General features: G+C 39.5%; 1 protein-coding gene across 3 annotated transcripts in view; it reads right to left on the reverse strand.

Moving 5' to 3' along the window:
• Positions 1 to 19915, reverse strand: part of hdac7 (histone deacetylase 7) — a 94847-nt gene that overhangs the window by 54318 nt on the left and 20614 nt on the right. For 2 of the 3 annotated variants that reach the window (XM_015393390.1, XM_015393392.1), the window contains exon 2: positions 17267 to 17333. The gene's annotated coding sequence lies outside the window, so the exon portion shown is untranslated. Of the gene's footprint in view, positions 1 to 17266; positions 17334 to 19432; positions 19571 to 19915 lie in introns of those variants that run through there. The other variant, XM_015393391.1, reaches the window with a different exon arrangement.

A 19915-nucleotide genomic window follows, 5' to 3' on the forward strand; every position in this document is an offset into this window, starting at 1 on the left:
GCGGCAGGTTATAACTCGGAGCCCCATGAGAAGATCTCAGGCAGCGAATCGGTACATGAAAGGTTAAAAGTTCAGGTAAACAGCCAGAGGTCTGACCATTTCAAAACAAGGAATAAAATCCTGAAATCCATTCCAAGGATAAATATTAGCCAGTACCAGCTTATTTTTATTTTATTTTAAATGACCTGGACTGCATTTGATCACGTTTACTTATATGTATAATACTCAAAGCCGTCACATTGAAACTTGACAGTTTTCAGACTTTTGATGACTTTTAACATGACTATTTTAAACTGCTGGAGAAGGCAGCACAACAAGTATCCCTGATAAACAACAAAAGATGTATGGATGGATGGATGGATAGATAGATGGAAATTTGTGGAGTGTTTTCTGATAATTTATTGGTACAATATTGTCTCAGGTATTGGCTTGGGGCTTAGTGGCTTATTGACACTGTGCAGTGGCACAGTGGACAGGAAGCAGGAAGGTTCCAGGTTCAATTCCCGGCCCGGGGTCTTTCTGCGTGGAGTTGGCATATTCTCCCTGAACATGCCTGGGCTCTCTCCTGGTACTCTGCCTTCCTCCCACAGTCCAAAAACATGAAGGTCAGGTTAATTGGCTTCTCTAAATTCTCCTAAGGAGTGTCTGCGTAAATGGGTGTTTTCCTGTGATGGACTGGCGACCTGTCCAGGGTGGACCCCACCTTTTGCCCTTAGATAGCCGGAGAATGCTATCTAAGGGCGACTGCAAATGGATGGTATTGGCTTGGATACTATGTCAAACTTAAATCCAAAAACGTAATCATCTACGCAATTTATTTGATCCTTTAGAGTCTAAAAACGTGTATCAATTAAAACGGTACATGACGCAAAGCATTGAAAGCTTGTAAAAAGTAGTATGTGTTTATTCCGAAGGCTACTATCTTTCAAGAAAAATGTATCAGGTGTAATGTGTTTACTTATTGATGAGTTTGTATATCCAAAAGCAGTGGCTAAACGTAAGGTCTTTCAGTGGAAACTTGTTTTAGTAAACTAATCAAATACGATAAACTCCAAATGATCTGCTGTGCTGTCATTCTATCTTTATCAAACGTGAGAAAAGTATTAAGTTCCTTAAAATTTAGCATGTTTTTTTTTCTACTTTGCTGAGAAGTTGAAGTTTGTTTTCCAAACTGAAATAAAAGATACATTTTTCAGAGAAGCGTGCTCTATGTTGCTGAAAGCATGACTTTATAAGTTTAATTCATACAGCTGCAATCTTAGAAAGATTTGATAATGACGATGTGGCTCTATATAGAAATTATTTTGACACCTCTGATGTTTTCTTATAGCCGTAGTACTTATAGTTCTTAAATGGTTTGGTTAACAAAGGAATTACACTTTGCTGGATTACCACATTCTAAAGTAAAAAAAAAAATCAAATAAAAGATGTCAAAATAGTCTAAATCCTAAACCCGGTGTTCAAGCCTTTTGGTGTCTTTTTCCTTACTTTCTCCCACTTCTGTTCACTTCAACATCAAAAGCATTCTCCGCATTTCCCAAAACAGACACAACCAGTCAGCAGCAGCTCACTCAAAGGGATCTCCCCCTTTTATCTGTCCACAAACATCTCAGTCCACCTTATCATTCCAAGTCACACAAACATGGAATACGTTATCTCCACAAAGGACAAACAGAGGCTAATCCAGATGAACATCTCTTGCTTAAAACTTTTTTTACTGAAACTTTGCAACACTGAGAAAGGCAAATTTATTTAACATAAATCATCTTGTAGGTAATCGGTGGGAAAATCAGTACGTGATAAAATCAGCAATGACTGGATGAAAGGCCAGGAGCTTAAAAAAACAGTCTATTTAGGTCTAACTGCTGATTAGAATCAGAGAAAATGTCTGTAATCCTGCAGAAGCGTCCGTAAACCCAAGAGGCAAATTACAATGAATTTTTCCTCAAAAAAGTGCAATAAAGCCACTCAAAATCTTTTTCACTTTATAGTCATGCTTTTCTGTGTGTTAAGGCAAATCAGCAGTATACTAGCAGTGTTGCATGAAACCTGACAACCACCTATTAGATCTGTTTGCACAGAAATATTATTCCCAAGTGAGAAAGACACAAGTTTTCATAAAGAATTTAGGATGCAACATTGAAAGCATGACCTTTTCACCCTGAGATTGTTTTAGTGAGAGCAATGCATTTGGAATTGGTTGACTCCCACACCGTAGCAGCTCAGAGTCCTGATACAGTTACAAAACATGTGTAAACTGGAGTGCTCGGACACGTGAAGGGGAATCCTTGAAAAAACTTTGACATTAGCATGAGTTTTTTTATGCTGTTGTGTGTTTTGTTTTATTGAAAATAAAGTGAAGAAAGCAGCAATCGGCATAATAATCCCCACAAAGCAGCAGATGTAACTGTCAGGTTCTAAGTGGTTATACCTTCTATTAAATTTTGTCTATATCCTTTTCTTGGTAAAAGTTAACATGTTCCAGGAAATTAAAAGGTTCATGAATATGCACCGTCACACTCAACACTCTGCATGGACAACAAAGGAAGAAGACATTAGCATTCCAGCACATACTCTGCACCCTGGTCAGGGATGAACACACACACACACATATACACAAGCATGGCCAAAGAAAGAAACAAACATGTCTCACAGTCCTACATTATGTTGAACTCACATTGCAGGATGTTCACAAATAAATCTGCAGGGTTTTTTTTGTTTTTGTTTTTTGCAGATTTAGAGGTGGTACAGTTTTATGCACAAGATTAGTTTAAATGCTTAAATGGTATGGAGGATTTTCCTGAATTTCTGAAAAGACCCGCCCTCTCCAATTAAAACAAAAATGCACATGCACAAACCTGTACCTGCTCCTGAGAGGGAACACCTATGAAACGCCTGTTTAAAAGTTGCTGTTTGCATCGCTCATAAAAGCTAACTTTTGCAAATTAATATTTACAATTTTTCCACTCTGTCAGACTCACCACCGGTAAATTAAAATGCGGATAAAAATATCACCAGAATGATTGATAATTAGGATGACCACTTATTTTTATGATCCACCCTGAAAATGAACATCCTCTACTGTACCTTTAATTGTAAAATCTCAAAAATAACAACATCAGCTTAAAAAAACTGTACTGGTCAATCTTTAATTGCAATTTTAGGCAAAGTGATTCCGCCCTACTGATATTTCTTTTTATTAATGCTAAGTTTATATTTTTCCTCCTTGAAACTGAGATCAGATGAACTTACTTAGATGTCTCTTAGAAAATAAACCAGCATACACTCAAAACATTCCTTACATTGCAGTAGTTCAACATTGGACAGTGTTAGCGTTAATATTTGGTGTTGGCTAAATCAGTTAAATGAGCAAATATCAAAAACACACTAAAGCACCAAAAGCAATATGACTTACGAAACCTTTCACTATTAAATGCTGCTTAAATGCATGTAAGCTGCTGTGTCCTGTTATGATGAAAAAGTAGATCTACTCCATCTTCCTTGTGTCATATTCCCACAGAGTTCTTTTAGTGTTAGGGTGGGGTCTAGTCATAGAGATGTGTCCGAAGATAATAGAAAATAACTGTAACTGTGCAGCAGTAGTAGGGGTAAACAGGCAAGACCTCAAGAACCTAATCCCAAAGCAAAATGTATAGCATGCTGTTTGGAGATTTCCTTAATGGTGCATCAGAGAGAAATTACCTTGTTTTTATTTTGTGACTCTCTGCTATTAAAAGAGGAACTAAATCCTTTTGTTGCTGGCTGAGTGATGCAGCGCTATACCAGACAGGTAAAACTGAAACACAGAGCAGTGTGCCACACTTTAGTTCTGTGTTAGGAGAAAAACAAATGAAAAGTCAATCAAATATTTAGGACACAGTCTCTGGGCAGGATATGGTACCTTATGTGTAGTTTGATCTCTTATTAGAATCAACTGAGACAATTAAACCTGCTTAATTAAAGTAATAGTGAAACTGCTGTTCCAACCGTTGCATTTCCGAATTCTCCTGAGTGGTGCACGACTTTACACGAGTGAATAAAGTGAATATGATTGGTCGTTTATCAAGGAGGCAGGATTGTTGTGGCGGAATGTTCGCAAGCATTTGGTTGTGTCCGGTTTGTCAGAAGCATCTTGCTAACCAGTTAGCAACTTAGTGCTAGTTGGTTCTCAATGGGAAATTCCATTGGGACCAAGTAGCACTAAATTGGTGACTTAGAAATGACACTGTCAAGGAACGCTATGGACAGCGAAAACATGCAAGAGGAGGAGAGCTTAGTGTCAGAGGTCTCCTCTGTCATACATTTTTTATTTTAGAGGAAGAAAGTGGGGATGAAGAGGTTGTGGAAGAGGACGCCAGAAGCTTGGTTTGGTGTAGAAGGCTTCCAGCGGTAATGTTTGAGCCCTTGCCTCGCAACGCTGCCAGTAATGTTAGCTCTACGCCTGCTGAAGACACAGACGTCCATCCCCGTGAACACTGGGATGGAACTCAATGGGAAAGGAAATTATTCTTATTTCTTATTTCAACCGTTGCGTATATTAGCTGCGACAAATGAATCAAGATGCTATGACCGAAAAAATTTGATTGACAGATGACCGTTGATATATGACTGGTTGAATTTAGGTGTACAAGCTGAAGTATAAGTGGCCTGCATAAGAAATTGTCTAAATGTTGGGACAAATTGGGACAAGAGTACATTTATATACATTTTTAAGCCAGAATGATTTGACATTTAAATATGATTTCCCTACAACTTTCTAGTCATTAGTTGTTTCTTATTGACCCAAAAGCAACCTACCTTATTGACAAAGCTCAAGAGGTTTAAACATGTAACATTTAACATTTAAAAACTTCAAATGATAAAACATTATATTCCACAAAAAGCAAACCAGAAGACACCTTTTGTATTCATTAATGCAGGTCATTGATTAATATTAAGGCTAAAATAAATACATTCAAAAGCAACCTGGTCATTTAATATTAAGATTGAAACTTCACAAATAACTAGAATAAACTATTATAGATGTGGACAGAAGGAAGAATCTTCTTTTTTGGTCAAAAAGCTCTCAATCTTTAACAATATCCCCCAAAAGAAATTCTAAAACAATAAATCTAAGTTTCTGTGAGGAACTAAGTAATTAAGTCATGATAGATGCTTTATTTGTACCATAAAAGGACTGTCCTATACTGAGGAGAGCTCAGTCAGTATGCATTAATATACAGATCATCAAATGTCTGCCTAAGACTTTTCAACTTTAGAAGATAAGGTTGCCTTTACGCGGCAACTGTTTGTTTGCTTGGAAAGACAAATTTGTTTGGACGGATGTAGAAGCTTCTCTGAATTCTGGTACTGACCAAATAAGCAATCTGTAGTGGACTGAAAAACATGCGTCTGAGTTTATTTGCAAAGGACTTCTGGTGTGGTTGGCTTAAAGGACCAAAGCAAACAGACAAACTCCCAAACTAAAGTTATGTTGTGGTTTATAATCTATAAAATTTACAAACATTTTATTGATTTGAAAACTCTTAGAGCTTTGAAAAAATCTTGTTCTATAGATGTGTAACTACAAAAGAGCACCATCTCTCAATATCTTAGCATACTGCCCAGCTGTTGCTCATACTAGCTAGCTTCTTCTGATACCTCCTCCTTTGACTACATGACATTTTATAGTATTCCCATCCTAAAATAGTAGACTACCCCTATCTAGCCGCCTGAGAGCTCATTCAAGCTTCATTAAAGACCGATACACTTGTGTTGGTCTGTTCATGCTTTTTTAAGTGGTTTTAAGTGAAATTCTCAATGAAAAATCTGACTGGTGGGGTTCCTGTCCCCACTTTGTGTTCAAATGTAGTTTACAGCAGTTCTGCACCTCCTTCACTACTCCATGTTGCCTCATGAGGCTACTTTGTTTTAACTTGTTTTTTCCTCCTCTTGTTCCTGCTATTCCACACATATTTTCTGTTCTAAAGTCCCAGGCTCAATTCAAAACACATGTAATCTCAAGGCACTTTTCAATTCACCAGATCAATACAGTCCAATTGATTCAAAGTTTTCTAAGGAAATCCAGTTGATTGCATCGACTCATTGACTCTTCAGCAATCCCTCACGCTAAGCATGCTTGTAGTGACAGTGGAGAGGAAAAACTCCCTTTTAACAGGAAGGAACCTCCAGCAGAACCAGGCTCAGTGTGAGCGGCCATCTGCCAAGGCCATCTGGGGTTCAAGGAGACAGAAGCAGAGGTACAGAATTTAGCAGAGATACAAAAGACAACTGTAAAAGGCGGCCCCGTCCAGGAAACACATAGCCAGGCAGCTCCCAAGCCAGCTCCCAGGGATGACATGGGAGCTTCCTGTTCTTGCTTTTGGTATACTGGAATGCGCATTTCAGAGTCAACACACTGCCCTATGGTTCAATAATGCTAAAGCTCTCAGTTGTGACCATGTCAGGGTTTGGTTTTTAGTGTGTTTCAGGGTAATGGATGGATTCACACTGGAAAGATCTACTCCTCAAGCTGAAAACACCACCATTAAAATTTGAATAATTACAGCAAGTGTAACCTGCATAAAATAATCACCCGCATTTTATTTTGGTGGGTCAAACAGGAAAGCACACTTTAAGTTCTGGGTCGAAGGTGAACTCGGATCTCCTCCATTGCTGTTGCTGCTGTTGCTGTGACTAGCTGCTCATGTTGGCGTTTTCCTGAATCGCTGAAGAAGACTGTGAAATCGACTCAAATTAAAACAGCCGAAGCATTACACTGAGTGTGCTGTGACAACCACTCAATGGTTTTTTCCCCCCCCATTGTCTCTACGTCAGGAACTACCACCGGATCACCGCAGCTTTGCGGTAGGATGCAATTAATTATTTTTTTCCCCCTTCCCTTGGATCATGGACTAAACCAGTTGGACTATTGTTTGGTGAATCATTAATCACCTTAACAAAAAACCCACGGACTTGAATAAGAGAAAGAAAAACTCTTGTGTCTCATCAGGGTTTATTTATTTGTTTGTTATTGTTGTTTTCTTGTTGTGTTTATTTTCTATATTTATAAGAAAATATTATTACTCAATACCTACCTAAATATATGAAAAAGTATGCATTAAAATACAATAACTTAACTTTACTTTCTGTCGGATGGTTTATTCACACACAGGCTCCTCAGCCGAATCTTTCTGATTGCCATACCAACAAACTTGGCCGTAATTGCGGCCAAGTTTGTTGGTATGCGCCTACCCTCAATTAGCGTTACACAAGAAGACTACGATGAAATATTATCGCATTATTTTTAATCACTAACCATCGCTATTGTCTACTTATAGAAAAAAGAAGCCAGAAAACACAAATGAGCCTGAATCTCTGACTGGTGCTTCTCTAATGCACAATGCACATGTACTTGATGAAGAATACGACGAAACAATCATAATGCTGTACACAGATTTCCAGTAAATAAACATGGATCATGTTGCTCTCTACCACAAAAACACAGAGTTGTCCAACTGAGCCCCAAGCAAGGCTCACATGGGACAATCCAACACACATGCACGCACTCGCAGTCACATGTAGATTTGGGAGTCAGGCCGGATGAAAGGAGATCCTGTTACATCCGAGCCGACAGCGAGCCATCTGATCCGAGGTCAGTGTCAGCCACCTCAGCGATCTGGAGTGAATGTGAGCTGAATCATTACTGTGTCCCGCGCTTTAGGCCAGACAATATCAGAGCACAATGAGGGCTCTGCTCTGGAAAACTTGTGATTAAAGCTGGACTGATGTACATGAAAAGCACGAGACTCTGCCGTGTTAGGTAGCATTTTTTTGTATCAGACGTGTATGAAATGTGAAACATTCCTAATATGCTGGTAAAAAAAGAAAAAGAAAAACAAAGAGGGTGTGTATATCACGCATCAGTTTCACAAGCTTTTAGCTTTATGCAGCAATTTCATGTAAATATTATAAGGTTTCACCAAAGCAGGTGTGTCTTTCAGCTGAAAAATATGTTTTTTTTTATCCCAGCCATCTGGTTCAGGGAGGAGGGTGGGAAAGAGGTGAACATTCAGAGTTTTTCTCCACCAAACGCCACAAGAACAAATCCTCAGCAAAATAATCCCATCGACTCGAGTCAATTTCAGACGGATTAAGTGCGACTACATGCATGTGCTCGTTAAAGACGGAGGCAGAGAAAGACAACGGTGGGATCGTCTTGAAGGGGATCTAGACGTGGGTGGAGACCAGTTACAGAACAGATTCCCAGCTGAACACAGCAAGAAGCCTTTAGCTCAAAGGTTAATGTGACAGAAATTGATTTGACACACTAATAAAATCTTACGGACAGGGTTACCTCAGGTCACACCACGTGCACTTAGTCTCCTTATCCCATTTACACCATAATACAGTGGATATGTCTAGCCATACACTCACACATATACAGTCCTTTGGGGCCCCACTGAGAGTATTATATAACGTTACCCCTGACATATCAAGTGATTTCATGCACCTAGAGGCAGAACAATTGAGCCATTTGTTCAGCAGGGCAAAAATAGCCACCCCCCTTCAATGCCGTCTACTATTACTAGCATCACTAGCACAACTGTGGCACAGCTCAACTGTGCACTGCAGTCTAATTTTAAGACTCCCTACAGTTGAATATAACATAAATACATCTGCAGAAGCTGATAAATCACCTAAATTAAGCCAATCAATTTTGGAAGGGAGCTGAGATTTAATGCTGCCATCCCATTAAAGAACAAAAATCACTTTACACACAGGAAATTTGAAAAACTACAATTAAGTGTTGATGGAAAAGCTAAACCCAGAATGCCATAGTGGTTTGTCATTTAGTGATATATTAGCTGTTCACTGAAAGACTTGTTGATTTAAAGTTAAAGTGTGCTCAGGTTACTTATTGAATAAGAACACTGAATGAAAAAAGATTAACAACACCTTTGTTAGTTTTTGCATAGCTTTTTTATGTTCCCAGTTAAAGGGATGTTATTGTAAATATGGACTTGTTAAGTTGCTGTGAGTTACAACAGCCCAAAGTGGAAAAGACAATGGTCAGAGAGCTCTTTGTTTGGAGAAATGGACCCGATCCTTGTTGGTTGAATGAAGGAAGTGCTGCTTGGACAACGGCCAACAATGAAACAATTGTATGCTTTAAACGTATTTAGCACCTTGAGGAACATCCCTTATTCTGGATAATACTAATCCTACATATTTGTTAAAAGGTCCATGAACCATTTTTGGAGCAAGGAGGTCTTTTAACAACAAAAAGCAAAGTGTTCCTTTAAAGTCCAGTATGATTACTACTCTAAGGCCGGGCTTACATGGTGCGATTTTTTTGCCCTTTTCGGGGCAACTTTCCAGTCGTGCGAGAATCTTTCAATTGGGCCGACTTTCAGCCTGATCGTGCGTTGTGTAGTGTACAGGGGGTAACGAGGGGCGATCAGACTCTAACGACCACCTTCCGATCAGGAATCTTAAGTTCGGGAGAAAATCAAACATGTTTGAGAAAATCAAACATGTTTGATTTTCAGTCGACCGTCGTGGGCAAATCCCTCAGTGGGCGAACAAGGACTCTTCTTCTTCCTCTCAGATGAAAACACAGAAGCATGGCGGGGGTGCGAGTGAAATAGAGTTCTTTCTGTAAAACTGACGGACCGTAGTAGCCACGTTTGTCTGCCATGTCTTTTTCCAAATACATTGTTGCCTTTTCTTCTCGGGGATTTCATCACAAATTGCCAAGGCAGCGTGTTTCACTCTAGTGAGCTTCATATTCCTCGTCTACTGGTTTGGCTTCTGGATAGACGAGTTCAAGTAGCGCCATCTCACTGCGGAGCTGAGTCCGACGTGGTTTTTAGACGTGCCATGTGAGCAGGTAGATCGCATCAGAGCATAGGTCGTACAATGTGAGCTGTACCTGCATGCAATGATTGAAAAAATCGCACGCCCAACTTAAAAGACTTGGTAGGGCTAGAACATTGAGTCGGTATGACCAGTATCTGACCACCTTGCAGACCGAAAGCGTTCTTCATTGTACAAGGTCTTTAAAGTGTAACTCACCCCCATGTAAAACCATAACCCCGCCTTCAAGAGATGCAACCAAAGTTGTCTCAGCCATAAAACCCTGAGGGGCAGGGATGAGTGTGGTGAGTGGAGGGGGTTTAGCAGGGGTGTGGTCAGGATGAGACAGTGAGGCATGTAACTTAAACTAGCCTAACTTAGCCTAACCTTATTGAAGCATTTAAAGTGAACAGATGGATAGTTGTAATTAGTAGCCCAATATAGTCTAGCCTTATTGAAGCATATAGAGCAGGCATGCCCAAAGTCGGTCCTCGATGGCCGCTATCCTGCAGGTTTTAGAGATTACCCTGCTCTAGCACTAACCTGACAACAGCCAGATGCATGTCTCGCTCCGCCTAGCTCCACCCGCATACATCTGGGAACCCGCTCATTGAAAGTGATTTCCCCAACCGAATTTATGGTCTGTCCAATCAGGACGCAGGGTGGGTGTGTCCTGGAGTGGAGAAGTGACCGTGAGATTCCAACAACAATGGCGGCTCGCATTGAGGAAGCAAGCGTTAGCATTGATGCTGCTATTTCTTCTGTGTTGTCCAATCTATCTGATATTGTTTCATTAAAAGAACATCAGAGAACGGCTTTGAAGGCTTTTGTTGGTGGAAACGATGTTTTCGCCCTTCTCCCGACTGGATTTGGCAAGAACTTGCTCTACCAAATGGCTCCTCCTCTCACAGCGTCACGGGTTAGCTTCGGTGTGAGTGGTTGAAATAGCACGTCAATAAAGATGACAGACAAGTGGCTTATCCAATCATATGCAAGGAGTTTTGATAAGGCCCAGCCTTCAGTAAAGGCAATTCCTATGGCGGGTTCCCAGATGTATGTGAGTGGAGCTAGGCGGAGCGAGACATGCATCTGGCTGTTGTCAGGTTACTCTAGCACAGCTTCAAGACAAATATTACAGAACTAAATAAGCTTGAATTAAAAATTTAAAAGTGTACAGTAAAATTTGAAAATAACACTATGGGACCACGTTATACATTTAATCTAAAAGACAATTAGATCATGCGGTCACACTTTAAATCCTTTTTGTTAACATTCTTTTCTTTCTCTTTCTTTTCTATCATGACAATCTAAATTCTGTAAATAACTCTTCCTCCTTTGGTTCTACAATGGAGCATGAACAAGCACCATCAGCTGACCAAAGTATTTAGAAACCACAACCAGGAAGAAGAAATGTGATCTCAACTGCAAATATCACAATGCAGCCTGTTGTTTTCTGTCCCTGAAGCTTAAATGAACCAAATGGAAAAGACATGAAGGTGTGTATATATATGAAGAAACATATTAAAACATGTTCTATTTTACTCATCTTAAGTTGTATCAAAGTTGAAACTTGTTAAAAACTTGTATGTATCCAAAATGTCTGAACTGGTACAAAGCAGATCAACTCATCAAAGTTCTCACTTTTTCAACATAGAAAAGTTTTTCTATCCAAGACCTGAGGAGTCCGGTCAGGAAGAAATCACACATTCACCACAGCTGTAGTTGTCCTCTAACCTTTTATGCAAGACTAAAACTACATAATAAATCCATCTTCTTCAAATGATGCTGAAGGCAACACAGCACCTCCCCAATCTGCTGCACACTGGAGGTCAGCTGGCTGAAATAACCATCACTAAACTGAAAGTCATATTCAGTGTTTTCAGTTGCAAAAAACATTGGCCAAGGTTTTAAAACTGGAAAGCTAGAAGCACCATAAGGCCAAACTAACTAAACAACTAACATCAGATTTTAGATAATATTTTTTGTATCAACAGTCCAACTGTGATGGACTAGCGACCTGTCCAGGGTGTACCCCGCCTCTTGCCCATAGACAGCTGGAGATAGGCACCAGCACCCCTTGCGACCCCACTTTGGATTAAACGTGTCAGAAAATGGATGGATGGATGGATAATAAGCACTACTACTACATTTAGTAAAAGTTTATTCTTTATTCTAGAAGTCTGGGTATTAGAGGTACGACAATATTGAAAAAGCTTAAATGAAGTGCCTTAACACTTAGAGTGGTCCTGTCCAATGAGAATCTACACAAAGGCTAAAAGCCCTTAATCTGGGCAGTTTAACATGATAATCTGCCAGTTGAATACAATACCAACTTTTTGTATTATTTAAATGTGAATCATCTTACTCCCTTGGCAAATTGTCTTGTGTTCAAATCAAGGGAAAATAAACTTATTTCAAGAAAATATTGCTTACTTATGTTTACATTTTTGCAGTGTAAACCAGGTGTGTTCTGACATTTAGCTCCCTGAGCAAAAATTATATAGTTTAAAGTAGCCTAAAGCAACAAAATTTTAATTTTCTTTACATTATAAACAAAATATTATAAAAACTGAAATATCTACAAAGTTTTAAATTATAATGAAAGATATAAAGTTTTGTGAAATGATTGGGGGTGGGGTTTGTGACTAAAGGTAACAAATTAAGTTTTGTTTTTCTGTCTTCTGTCTGCTCTCAAATATCACACAAGTGTTCATCATGTGCCACTTCTCTGTCTGGCATAAACTTTGGATCACACTTTAATCGTGTAAAAACACATTATCTTTGCACACATACAGTTGCACTCTACATTAGATTATTCTTGTTTCTCATACTAACAGCACCTTTTTAAAATAACAGCGTTTAAACAGGTACTGAAAACAGTAATTAAGCTCACATTTCTTTATTTAAAATGCATTTTACTACTCAGCTGTTATATTCTATCTTGCATGTTGTGTTCTTATTAGCAGTGAGCAGAAAATCATCATAATTGAAGAAACAAAGACTTAAAAAATATGAGTCTTGGTCAGTACTCTATATAATGCATTTTATTTAGTGATGGATAAATGAATTAACTCTGCAGTAATGTTTTCTTTAATGATTTATCGCTGCATGTTAACCACAAAAAAGATTGGATCTCAACCATTCATTTGCATCTGGAACCTGAGCAAAGTGAAAGATGATGATAAAAGTAATTTATTGGGCGTATTCACACCTGCCATGTTTGGTTTGCTTAAACCAGCCAGTTAATTTCCATCCTTTGTCCAGACCTTTTTTTATTGTACGTGCAAATAGACTTAAGTGAGCCCTGGTCTAAACCAAACAACAGAACTAAGACCCACTTTTTCAGGTGGTCTCAGTCCGCTTCCAAACGGACTCTGGTGCAATTTACTTCTGGTCTGAACCAGCCTCACAGGGACCAAACTACAGGAAATCGTATCGTCGAATATGGACTTTCATCTTACTGGTGTAGGTACCAGATCTGCTCCCTGCGCATGCCAATGACGTTACGTTACAATATTGGCTGAACGTTGCCACATGATGTAAAACATTACATGATGTGACAACGATAATAACATCAGTGGGCCGAGTCGGGAGGATCTGTAATGTTAACATGTCTAATGACCGATGAAGTTTTACCTGATCGATGAAAACAAAACTGAAAAAAATCTCTTTATGATGAACAAAGTAACTGTTAGACCATGATATAAAGGGGGAAAGCTGGTTAGCGCTGTGGCTAGCTGTGCTCAGTAGCTAACAGGTTAGCCTCTTTTAGCTCGCTCACTTAGCCATATTAAGCTACAATACTTTTTTTTGTGTCAACAACAACCGTTGGTTTTCGACATGTAGAATAACTGTTTTCTTTGTCTAAAATCTCTACGAAAGTCATTTTTTTAAATGTTGGATTTTTCCTCCCCTGCCCTCAGATTTTAACAAAAGAATAAAAATACGCTGTGACTTTTAGTGTCACCTTGTTAAATGGCAGAGGTCAATCTTAGAACGCAGTACTTTCTTTCAAGACTGACAATGATTGTTTTCTACTTTCGGCTAATTTAGATCGCCAATGAAACATAAAATAATAGCAAATAGCCATAGGTAATAATATGTTGAAACTCCAAAAGAGGTTTGATCTTTAAGAAACTGGTTCAACACAGTTTGTTCGAATGGAGTTGCCATATGTTGACGTCATAAGAAGGGGCGGGGCCCCGAGTAGATCTGACCACCCGAGCTGATCTGGTACCTACAACGCAGAAGTAAAACAACTCAGCATCTGAGTATAATGAGCTGTTTTGAATGCTCACAATGATTTTGCAGCTGCAATAACAGCACAAATATACCAAACAGAGGCTCTAAAAGCAGGACTCCTACAGTGGTTCTCCTTCATTTCCTGGAGAATTCTCCGTCTCGCCTCGGTCATTTCTGTCATATAGGAGCAAGAATCTTTGCTTTCTTAGAATTTATAGTTTACTTACAAAAAAGACAATATGAAAGTAACCCGCACCAAATAAAGACGAACAAAAGAAATGTCCGCTTGTAGTTTGGAACGAACAAGCGAACCAAAGGACTTTCCATGTGTGAATACATCCAGAGCAAATATGTCTAAAAAGCTTTCTCTCAAGTAAACAAACCTTCACCTTGTTTGCTTCTTTTTTATGCGTGGGAAAATCAAGTATCAGCTTTGCTTCAGAGGAACCAAAACAATGTGGTACAAACGGGATTTCCTCCTGGTGATCTGAAAGTATCTGGATGCAGTCTGCATGGCCTGAACAGTTCTCTAAGCTTTAGCAATGTGTAAACTGGTGGTTTCACATGTCGAACACTTCTAAACCCAAACTGCTTCAACATTAAACTGCTCACCCATTTTCAACCACAGGGATGTAGAAGGGAAACATCCCCATGAGTAGAAACGATTGAAAGCAGGGTTGTGATTGTTTTTTTTAAGAGTGCAAGAAGGATTTTAAATAGAAGACGAAAGGTAGTTGGGACTGCGTCCATTGCTCTGCACGGACAACAGGCATGTAACCAGACTCTACAGCCACGGCCATGACCTCACCGGGTTTTTCCACAGACACACACGTTACCACACGCACACATCGAGTGGGCTGTGGGTTAGTGTACAGTCAGTGGAGCCTGGCACAGCAAGAGCCAATTCAGAGACATGTATTGTAATCCTACACAGTGTGTTCACACAGGCGTGCTTTACGGCAAAGAAAGCTAATCTGAAGTAAAAGGCAGGGACACAAAGAACCCGCCGGGTGACTCGTTTCTTCATGGGTGGAGCGTTGGATCAAATTTTTGATCCACTGATCTAAGGTGAAGTGAAAAAAAGGTAAAACCTTTCCCATGTGAGTCAACTCCATTCTGAGTTACTGGGCTGCCTCTGGAATTATAGGAGGAAGAATGGAGAAATATTTGCCATGAGGAAACAGAGGAGCTGCTGTCATGGCAGAAACATGTGATGCTTATCATCTTCGTATCATATTCTGTTGTAGAACGAGGTGTCTCTTGAGATTAGGAGATATCACAGGTTAACACCCTGTGTCGTACTACTGGGATGTCATTGTCTGACCAAATACTAAGGAAGGAAATTTGCTTTGCAGGATATCTGTAAGCGTATTAGTTTGTAATTTGTTTATTAACTTCTTTAGGAAACACTAACGTTTCCAAACACCTGCTGGGAAAAACTGGAAACAAGCAACAAGACTTTCTAATTTTGTTGCATTTTTGCAAAAAGACAAAACTGGTGGGGAAAATATGTATGTTTAGTTAAAGAATACACCCTAATTATTTTTTTTTACACAAAAAAAGGAAATTTCTAAATTAAAATTCTAATGATGGTACTAGTCTCTCCAGTCCCATACCATGATTCACTGCCGTATGCTTTCATTTAAACTAGGAGTGCTAAAAATGTTCACAATGGTTGTTTCTGTTTAAAGCAAATATAATTTGGTTCCTTTTAGCTTATTACCTCCAGATCATGTGGAACTAGCTGTATATTTACTTTGTAAATACAAAGGTAACTGAAATTTCTTCCTATCTTCTTTTGATCCACCTATTTGCCTGATATATAAGGACCAGTTTCACCTCGATGGAGTCTGATTAGTGAGTTTATTCATTATAAAGGGCTGGTTAAACTCCTGCAGCAGTGTGTCGCAGTGAGCTTGATATTTTTATGTTATTCCACGCCACAATGCCAGACGGACAACCACGAACTAGCTGTGGGTTTAGATACGCCCGAGGCGGTGAGGAAGTGGGGGCAAGTTTGTGCGACGACGGAGGGACATGAGGATGGAAAAGAGTGGGGATCCAGGTGGAAAAAGGGTTCCAGCGTTCTCGCTCGTCTAGCTGGTCCATCTACACGAGTAGTTTTCAGCAATGGCGGTCATACAAGCAAAACAAGCCGGTACGGTACCAAACAGGAAATACGCATACTATAGAGCGGATGTAGATTTGCCCAATCTGCGGCACTGTCTGCGCTCACCTACAATTTTGGCGAGGTTCACCAGAGTGTCTGCAGAAGAGGGGGGGCACATTTACGTTCACTGCGACACACTCAGACGAACTGATTTCTGAGTATAAACCAGACTTGAGTATCATAACTGAAAGCTTGAACCATTGTTGCCAATAAATGGATTAAACAGTAGCATGTTTTTAGTATGACAAAAGTCTGAATTTGCAGCTCAAACTCATAAAAAAAAAAAAAAAACAGTAACTGTTTTAGTCCAGGAACACTCGACTGGTGCATCCCTAGGAGCTTTTTCTTCTGGCTCATCTTTAAAAAGGCAGAACATTACTGGACTTGATGCACAGGTAGTTCAATGGGTTAAAATAACAAAATAAATGAAACTTGGAAAAGAATGAAAGACGTTTAAATAGGTCATTTTCCATATGTATGTGTGCAGGTCAGAGTAGACTGATAGAACTAACCTTTTTTAGGCAGGAAACTGAGAGTGGGGGGTTATAGACTTTCAAATTTACTCATGTCTAAAATTCAACATCCACACGTATGTTTTTAGGCCTGTGAGACATAGGCTCCATGACCTGTGGCAGTACCCACACATGAACCATAACACAGAAAGCCCTACTTAGTAAACTACATTTTTCCAACTAGGCCAACACCTGCTCCTTTTTTTTGTTTTTTGCACGTCTCACTGACACACATGCTGGAAAAACTGCTGTCAGCCAAACAATGTCATGTTGGTCTGTTTTTATTTTACGCTGCAAAATTTAAAACGTTATAAGAATGAGAAGATGTTGTCCCTAGGGCCCGACTGCAAACGGGCACCATTTCTCCAACATGACTGTTCCACCGCTGAGGGCTGTGGCCTACCTTTCTGTGGTTTAAGGAGAGTTTTACCAACCCACAACACAACTACTTATTAGATTAGAGCCTGTGTTAGGTTCATTGTCTTTCAAAGGTTAAAAGTCCAACCTGTCACTTCAGTGAAGTACGATGCTCCACTTGTTTCTACGGTCTATCCAAAGGCGCTGAGTTCCATCTGCAGATAAAAGAAAAGAAATAAGGAGTGAGAACATCAGCATCCTTCCTCTGCCTTCTTTTAAAAGCCAAGAATATATGAGGAAAGTTAAATACTTGAATGTAAAGATATTGAGTTTTTAAAACACTAAAATATTTCCCGTCATAGTGAAATTTGTCCTTCTAAGAAACAAGCAAATGTTTGAATAGTATGACTAAGACTGGAGCAGCCCTTATGGCGCCCCAGGCGTGAAACATGTTCTTTAATAGTAATCGTTACTGATTCGCTCTGCTTTGTTGATGGAATCGCTGAAAACTTTTCCAGCAGATGGACAAAAGTTTGCTTCTAAAAGTTTAAGCAAAGGCTGAATTCTTAACATTTTAAACCACTGCGCTGAAATTAGCATCTGCTTCATCGCATTCTGTCAGTATGAAACCAACCAGTTCAGATTTCTAACAGGTATTGGCTAAGCATGAACTGGTAAGAAAAAAAATATGGTTTCCCAAATGAACAAAATCTTGGGTCATTTACGAGAACAGTTCAACATCTTTACAACAAGATATGAAAAGCGTCCTACTAAACAAAATTCCTCCAGTAAGGGAGCATATAACACAGCTTAGCCCTCCCCCCACATGTTGCTGAACAAACACCACCATTGCCATGCTATAAGTAAAAATAAATACATAAATAAATGGCCTTTAACCTTATTTTCTTAGAGGTAAGGTTAGTGTTTTAAAACTAAAGCTGTTAAATGGCTCATAGTCTGCCTGAGCTGTGAAAATAAAAAAAGGAAAATTATTTATTTTTAAGAAGCACATTAAAATAGTGGCCGCTGGTTTTAAGTATTTATTTTTGGAAAACAGAAAGTAAAAATCCCCCCAATTAATGGTATTTCCAGCAATAGGAATAATTTTTATTTTACATTTTATTTATAAAAACAGGTTTTTCTATGATTTTTCTGTGCTAATACTACAATATGATAACAGTTTTCTTTCTTTCTTTCTTTCTTTCTTTCTTTCTTTCTTTCTTTCTTTCTTTCTTTCTTTCTTTCTGTCTTACGTTCATTTCCTCAAGCTTATCAGGATTCCACAGAGGCTACTGACCGGTGACATTATTTCGATTTTCGGATTTCATTTGATAAACTGAGTCTTAAATACTAGGAGAGCATATTGATTTAAACTGTGTTAAAAACAAAGTTTGTGAAAATTTGAACTGCTTTATTTGAAAAAAGGTTAAAAATGTCAGTGATTTTCTAGCAATTGAACTATTTTAGAAAAAGAGGTGGACCTCAATATAAGGAGTTGAACCTGGACTGGAACTTAGTCCACTAATTGAAGATTAACTTAAATATAGTTAGTGATTTGAGGACAAATTACTATAGTTAGTGAGCAGTGGTGAAGTTTCTGGTGTCCTAATGTTATTACATCAGTTAAAGGGATCCAGCTGCTTTGTGCAGAGGTGGATTCTCTGGTTGGTGTGTTCAGCTGGGCGCAGTGAGCTGCGCTGGTGATGCACAGGTCTCATATTCGACCCAGATAGAAACCACATGCGGACCCAAAGTCTGCGCACCTGCATCTCTGGAAAGCTACGATCCTGCCTGGTTTGTATGTGAGTGAGTTAGGTAAGAGATTTTAAACACATTTTAGACTCCAAAAAGATGCAAACAATAACTAGATACGTTTTTCTTTTTGTTTTAATCTTTTTTTATACAGCAAAGGTAAAATTCTAAGGTGTCTTCAGTGATTTGTGTTGCTCAAACGACAGTCTGATATCAAAAGATTGTTTTTATCCTGTCACCGTTTGCTCCTCTTTGCCCGACCTTACTATGGGAACCCTGCCCTAATGATGACTTACTCTGAATTTTCCAATTAACCAAAACAACATGTTGCATTACCTTCAACGAGAAGAGGAGGAGTTCAGAACAACAGCTGAGGGAAAGTCGTTGCGCTTCACAGTGCGCTCATAAGCAATAAAAACAAACCAAACACCTGCGGCAGCAGCGGCAAACCTAATCTTATATTCAAAGTTACACTAACAGCTGATCTTTTAAGCAGAAAACACGACTATTCGAGCCTGAAGCAGTTTCCATCCGTGCGTTAGGCACCGGAGTTGCCTCCTACCTTGTGCGTAAAAAGCAGAAACAGCCTAAAACACTTGATGAAGTCCACAGACTTGGAGATAATCCTGCAAAGCCGAAACACAAGTCCGTTTGAATCCGCAGAAAAGGATGGAGAGGTCAGCTGCTGTCGGTGGAGCTGAAGAGGAGGAACTGAAAGGGGACTGAAGTGAGGCAAGTTGCAGAGAAGAAAGTCCGGCCCCTTTAACGCTGCGCCCTCCCTCCTTCCCCTCCCCAGCCCTGCGCCCTCCCGCTGACAGAAATAGCCGGTGAGGCGGGCCCCCACCAAAAATAGGACTTTAAAGACTATTGTTTTCTTGCTCCGTCTCCACGCGTGAACATATGGAGCAGACTGCGCGCGGAGAGCTGAACTCCACGGCACTTTTCTTACTTTCTATCCACTTATTGTGAAGCCTTGGTGCCTCACGGATTTATGGCCACAATGCTGTGGCTCCATCTCCTGTCAAAAATGTTCAAATGTTTGGTC

This window comes from Cyprinodon variegatus, unplaced genomic scaffold (genome assembly GCF_000732505.1).
Source record: "Cyprinodon variegatus isolate N-32 unplaced genomic scaffold, C_variegatus-1.0 Scaffold639, whole genome shotgun sequence".
In the NCBI taxonomy this organism is placed as follows: Eukaryota; Metazoa; Chordata; class Actinopteri; order Cyprinodontiformes; family Cyprinodontidae; genus Cyprinodon; species Cyprinodon variegatus.